The sequence below is a fragment of the Nomascus leucogenys genome, unplaced genomic scaffold, assembly GCF_006542625.1.
Source record: "Nomascus leucogenys isolate Asia unplaced genomic scaffold, Asia_NLE_v1 000793F_90383_qpd_obj, whole genome shotgun sequence".
In the NCBI taxonomy this organism is placed as follows: domain Eukaryota; kingdom Metazoa; phylum Chordata; class Mammalia; order Primates; family Hylobatidae; genus Nomascus; species Nomascus leucogenys.
In genome coordinates, this window is record NW_022096624.1 from 72026 (window position 1) to 78398 (window position 6373).

Here is a 6373-nt window from a genome sequence, read left to right on the forward strand (position 1 = left end):
GGTGGCCATCGTGCTGTCACGCATGTGCCGTACATGTGGCGTGTGCCCCATGCCATGGGGGCAGGAACCCCCAGGCACCTGTGGGGTGGTGTCAGCATTCCCCCTACATGGTCAACACGCATCTCCCTGTGTTGTGAAACCTTCTGCTCCCTCTCCAGAGTCTGGTCCCATTGCTGTCTGACTGGCCAGCCTAAGGCAACCACTCTGGGCGATGTGCTGTGCCAGGAGGGTCTCCCAGTGTTGGGAGCACCCTTGCAAAATCAACCTCATATGACTCTTAGCGGTGGATCACTTGGCTCATGTGTTGATGAAGAGCGCACCTAAATGCAAGAATTAATGTGAATTGCAGGACACATTGATCATCCACACTTCGAATGCACTTGCAGCCCCAGGTTCCTCCTGGGGGGCTACACCTGTCTCAGTGTAGCTTGCCAGTCAATCACCCCCAGGGGTGCCTCCAGGCTCCTCAGGGTGCACAGCTGGGGGTTCCGTCACAGGGCCTCCTGGGGCCCTGTTCCCCCAAGTGCAGACCCGGTGACATCTGCCCTCCTCTTCCACCATGCCCACCCTTTCCCCCTTCCTCCGTGGGTCCTGCGTGGTCACGCATTGGGTGGCAGGTGGAAGGGGGATGCCTGGCTGTGAGGGAGAGATAGAGGGCAGTACCGCCATCCGCAAAGATGGAGAGGGAAGAGAGCTGGCTCGGGCCGAGTTCCAGTGGCCGCCACCATGGTCTGGGTTCCTCCCTCGGGGGCTCCCTTGCACTGCATGTGGCTTGTGGTGCGGGGTTCATTGGCCCTGGCTGGGTAGAAAGTCCTGTGCCATTGTCATCATTGCACATTGTCGGCAGTGGGGCATGTTGTTGGGGGGAGAGGAAAGTAGGTAGGATGGGTCAGGTGGGGAGAGGGTAGGGGAGCAGGTCCTGGGCACTGTGGTTCACTGCCCGCCCCGATGGCGACCCAGCATCCAGCCCACCACCACTCCCACACCCCTCTTCCCCACCACCTCTCCTCCCCGCCCACTCCCTGCCCACCCGGCTCACATCACAGTGTGTTCAGGGCTGGAAGCCTGGCCCACTGCCTGCCTGGCAGTGCTTGTGGCTGTGGTCCTGGGGTTTGCTTGCCCCGGTGGCGGCCCACTGGATGCTGTGGTGTCATCGCCATCACATGCCCCCTTCCGGCTCATGGCCACGCCGTGCCTGGGGCCCCATCCTGGGCTTCCACATCAGGGTGTGTCGGTGCTGCCACGTCCTCGGTCCTGTCCCCCATCTCCATTTAGTACTAGGCAATCCCATGTAACTTAGCAAAGCTAGCAAGTCCCTAGACTTGGCACAGCCACTGTAGAGGTGGCCTCCCAGTAGCATCATTAATATCAATTGTAATTGGTAGTCAATTGCTTAGTTTCACATTTCATTACCTGAGTTGTACAAATGTGTAAAAAATACAGCTTTAATAAAAGGGAGTAAAGGATAATATGAATAATATTCACAATATCCATTTGGAAGAGGTAGTGTTTTCTCAGAAATCATGCATTCCTGGAGCACAATCATTTTGTGTTTGGTTTCTTAAATATCTATTTCCATTTTGACAAACAACTGGAAAAGCCCAGCTTCACAAGGAATCTCCACAAGAGCAGACACACAAAAGAACACCCATAACACAAAATCAAAACAAGGGTGGTCAGGGCTTCACATTAAATACTCATTACCAAGTTTTCTTAGAAGAGATAAAGAATACAAAGTTACTTTTATGTGGTGGAAAACGAGAGAAAGAGTAAATGGAACAATAAGTGTTAGGAAATAACAGTGAAAAACAAGCTGTGGAAATAAAATGAATGGAATTGTTTTGTTTGGTATTGATTTCCTATCCTGATATCAGAAAATATGGGAAAGAACAAGGCACATTTTTTGAGACACATTTTTGAGACATAAAACAAGTGAAAGTTAAAGACTATTTTACAGTGCTAACAAAAATATCTGTGACTTGTTTCTTCTCTTTAAAAATATGATTTTGTACAATTACATTTATATAAATTATTGAAATAAAATTGTAAATATGAAGAACAGACTATGGGGTTGCCAAGGGGAAGGGGTGGAGGAAAACATGTCAGAATGTCCGCAAAGGTCGCAAGTTGGAGCCTGGTGGTGAGGCTACAGTTCTGTATCTTGACTGTCAAAGTGATAGTTACAGAGATCTACACCACATAAAAATGCACAGAACAAACGCACACACATAACACATACGAAAACAAATGTGTACAAAACGGTTGCGATCTGAGTAAGCTTTTTGAATTGTACCTATGTCAGTTTCCAGGTTTTGATAATGCTCTATGGCTATGCGAGATGTCACCACTGGAATTAGTGAAGCGTACCTAAGACATCCCTGTACATTTTGCAACTTCCTGTGAATCTATAATTATTTCAAAAGAAAGTTAAAAGTCACAGCAGACTTTCACTTCAAAGAGGAAAAAAAACTGAAGATTAATGAAATTGTTGAAGAACATCAAATACTCAATAGTCTGCATGAGAGTTGTATTCTGTCCACTCACAGCACAGCTGTCATTTAGCCTTTTCCTGACGTGACCTAGAGGACTTGAGCTCCCCTTGGATTGCCAAGGCCTATAATGTTTATTTGTTACTAACTTTATACTGGACCCCCGAAAAATGAAAAGTGATTGAATAATCATTTTTAATAACAACTAGTACTTTTACTTATAAAGAGAAAATAGTGGTAATGAATTTAAATATTTTGGGTAAAAAATAGGATCTTGGTAAGACAATGCTGGCAAAATATAAAACAGAAAGTATAAGGAATCAGAAATATAAGTAGTTCATTGTTGTGAAAAAAATTATGGATCTGAGAAGAAAAGAACAGAGATTGTATTTCATTTCTGCTCCAAACCTGCTGAATCACCTTAAGCAATGCATGCCCTTTCCCTGAATCTGTTTTCTTTTCTACAAAATAAAGTGAGCTAGATCATCTCCAAGGTCCCCCAAATATTCACATTTTTGGCTGCGTTATCTCAGAAGACCTTGGAAGGATAATGATAAGAAGTGGATCAAGTAAAACACCCTGAATTGACCCTGAAGAGCCACTAAAATGATTAACTATCCCATTCATGAAAATTCACTACAGTCAAACAACCTAAACTTGCTGTTCCTGAGCTGACGTCATTCCAGTTCTTCATGGGAGTATTAATTGCACCTTCATTTGGCTAAGCATCATGAATAACAGCAGCCTTAACAATGTATTGCCACTTCTTTATATACCTGTTTACACTTGTGATCATAACAATGTCAACTTTAATACTCTCACCAAAAAATTTTGAAAAAAATACCCCTTTTACAACACAAAGCTAAAGATCTAGGATTGCATAAATGATAAAAAGCTAAAAGGTAGCACCAGTAATCTCTGTTAGTGTTGCAAAAAGACATCAAGTTCAGTATCAACTTAATAAGAAAGATAGTTCTTAACCAGCAAGTGAACTTTACAGTTATCGTGTTTCTTGCAACTGAAATATGAGCCTATTCACAAACACAGACGATGGAGTCCCTGTCCCTAAATAAATAAATAAATAGATGGATAAAAGACTTAAATATAAAAACTGAAATTCTAAAATGACTAGAAGAAAACATAGGGGAAAGTTCTATAATGTTGGTGCAGGTAATAATTTTTTTGGATAAGACCCTGAAAGCACAGGCAATAAAAGCAAAAACACACAAATAAGATGGCATCAAACTCAAAAGCTTCTGCACAGCAATGGAAACAATCAGCAGAGAGAAGAGACAACCCACAAAATGGAGTAAAACATTTGCAAATCATACATCAAATAAGCAGCTAATATCCAAAATATAAAAGAAACTCAACTCAATAGCAAGAAAACAAATAATTAGATGATGTTAAAATGGCCAAAGGACCCGATTTCCTCAAAAGAAGATTTACAAGTAGTTAGCTGGTACATGAAAAAATACTCAGCATCACTAATTATTAGAAAAATGCAAATAAAAACCACAATGAGGTATCACCTCACCCCTGTTGGAATGGCTGTTATCAAAAAGATGAAAAATAAATGTTGGAGAGGATGCAGAGGAAAGGGAACTCTTATGCATAGTGGAAATGTAAATTACTACAGCCATTGTGGAAAATGACATGGAGGTTCCTCAAAAAACTGAATATAGAACCAGCAAATGCAGTAATCTCGATTCTTGGTGTGTTTCCCAAGTAACTGAAGGTAGGTCCAAGAGACGTCTGTACGTCCATGTTTATTGCAGCCCTATTCATAACAGCCAAGAGGTGGAATCAACCTACGTGTCCATCCGTGGATGAAAAGATAAATGTGGTATATATACAATGGCATACTATTCAGCCTTTAAAAAGAAGGAAATCCTGTCATTTGTGACAACATGGATGAATCTGGAGGACTTTATGCTGAGAGAAATAATGTAGGTGCAGAAAGACAAATATCCCATGATCTAACTGGCATGTGAAATCTAATAAGGTTGAACTCAGAAATAGGAAGTAGAATGATGGTTACCAGAGGCTGACAGGTGCGGGGTGCGGGAAAACAGGGAGTGGGGAGTTGATGATCAAAGAGAACATAGTTTCAGATAGACAGAGGGTTGGTGATCCATTGCATAGTAAGGTACTGTATTCGGTAATGATGTGTGATGTATTTCAGAATAATTAAGCCCATAAATTTCAATTGTCTCACCATGAAAAAGAATAGGTAAGCAAGGCAGTGAATATGTTAGCTTGATCTAATTATTTCATCTTGTATACAATTATCAAAATATCACACTGTACCCCACAAGTGTATACAGTTATGATTTGTCAATCAAAACAAATATTAATAATTTTTTTTTCTGAGACAGCCTCTCTGTTGCCCAGGCTGGGATGTGGTGGTGCAATCATGGCTCATTGCAGTCTCAACCTCTCAGGCTCAAGCGATCCTCCTGCCTCAGCCTCCTGAGCAGCTGGAAGTACAGTCACGTGCAACCACACTGGATTAATTTTTTTAATTTTTTGTAGAGATGGGATTTTGCTATGTTGCTCAGGCTGGTCTTGAACTCCTGGACTCAAGCTATCCTCTTTCCTTGGCCTCACAAATTGCTAAGCTTACAGGCATGAGCCGTTGCACTCAGGCAATTTAAAAAAAAGAAAAACTATGTTCTCTGTGGTTTCTGTGACCTCGTCACATCATTGTAGTGGTCGTTGATTCCTGAACTGTGAACTCTAAATGCCTTTGTCTGGCTCCTAGGACCCTTGTCTACATGCCCACCATTGAATCTCAAAGGTCCTCCCCTCACACCTTGCTTTTTAGTTGTGAAAACCACTTATCAATTACCAAAGAAGATGAGCACATTCTAATCTTTCCTTTTCTGCCCAGATTCCTCCCCACTAGTGCTGATTAACCCTTTTCCACCTTGCAAAATTAAAGACAAATGTCTCCTCCTCTGTGACAGAATTCTGGGCCACCTTCAGTGCCTTCCTCTTTCCTGACAAATATCTTGTCACACTTCAGTTTCTACACTTGCTATACCTATGTGTTCATATGTCTATTACAACCTCCTCTCCATGGAAATGGAGCCCCTGGATCCGGGTTCTCTGTATTTTTGTACACCGAGAGCCCATCACAGTGTCTGGCAATTAGTTGGTACTAAATAACAAAATATGGCAAAACAAATAAATAAAATACATGATTTAAAAGCAAACAATGTAATTGTCATTTGAACAAGTTCTCCAACTTTATTCTGTTACCTTTAGATTCTCTCTTTTTCCTTTCTTACCCCCATCCTTGCAAATGAAAAGATCCATATACTTTCAACCTTCCTCTCAAGGCTTGGGGTTTTAATGAGTCAATGTAATAAATTTACCTGTTTTGGAGATGAAAGAGCTGAGACAGAGAGACTAAGTAACTTACCCTAGTAGGATCTGCGACCTAAAGTCTGTATTTCTGACACTGCACTGATCCTAATCCAGGCAGTGAAGATCCACGGAAGTGAAATAAGACACACTGGACCATAACGATACGTGGGAGGGAAATCTGTGAAAGACAGAGAAAGAGAGCTTAGCGCCCAGAGTGGGATCTTAGGCAATTCTGGGTGATGGTGACTGGGCAGGCCAGCAGCATTAAAGCAGCAGTAGGACGCAGGGACAGGACCCTCGTCATAATCCACCTCTAAGGGAACTCACTGCAGGGTTATCATGGCCCAGCAGTGACCCGTCAGGCAGGTGTAGCAAATATTTTGCATGACTCTGATGTACTTCTTCCATTTTTTTAAGGAAGTGGTTGACTCACAGTTGGTACTACCGGCGGTGACCCAAGCTCTGGTCTGCCGCAGTAACACTGGTCACATGCTCCCAGGAGTGCAATGGTA

At 42.7% G+C, this 6373-nt stretch overlaps 1 non-coding gene across 1 annotated transcript; it reads left to right on the forward strand.

Moving 5' to 3' along the window:
* Nucleotides 1-272: 272 nt before the first annotated feature.
* LOC115834004 lies at nt 273-427 on the forward strand. Its single transcript, XR_004029161.1, has one exon. It is a non-coding gene; the product is annotated as a 5.8S ribosomal RNA (ribosomal RNA).
* Nucleotides 428-6373: the final 5946 nt, after the last annotated feature.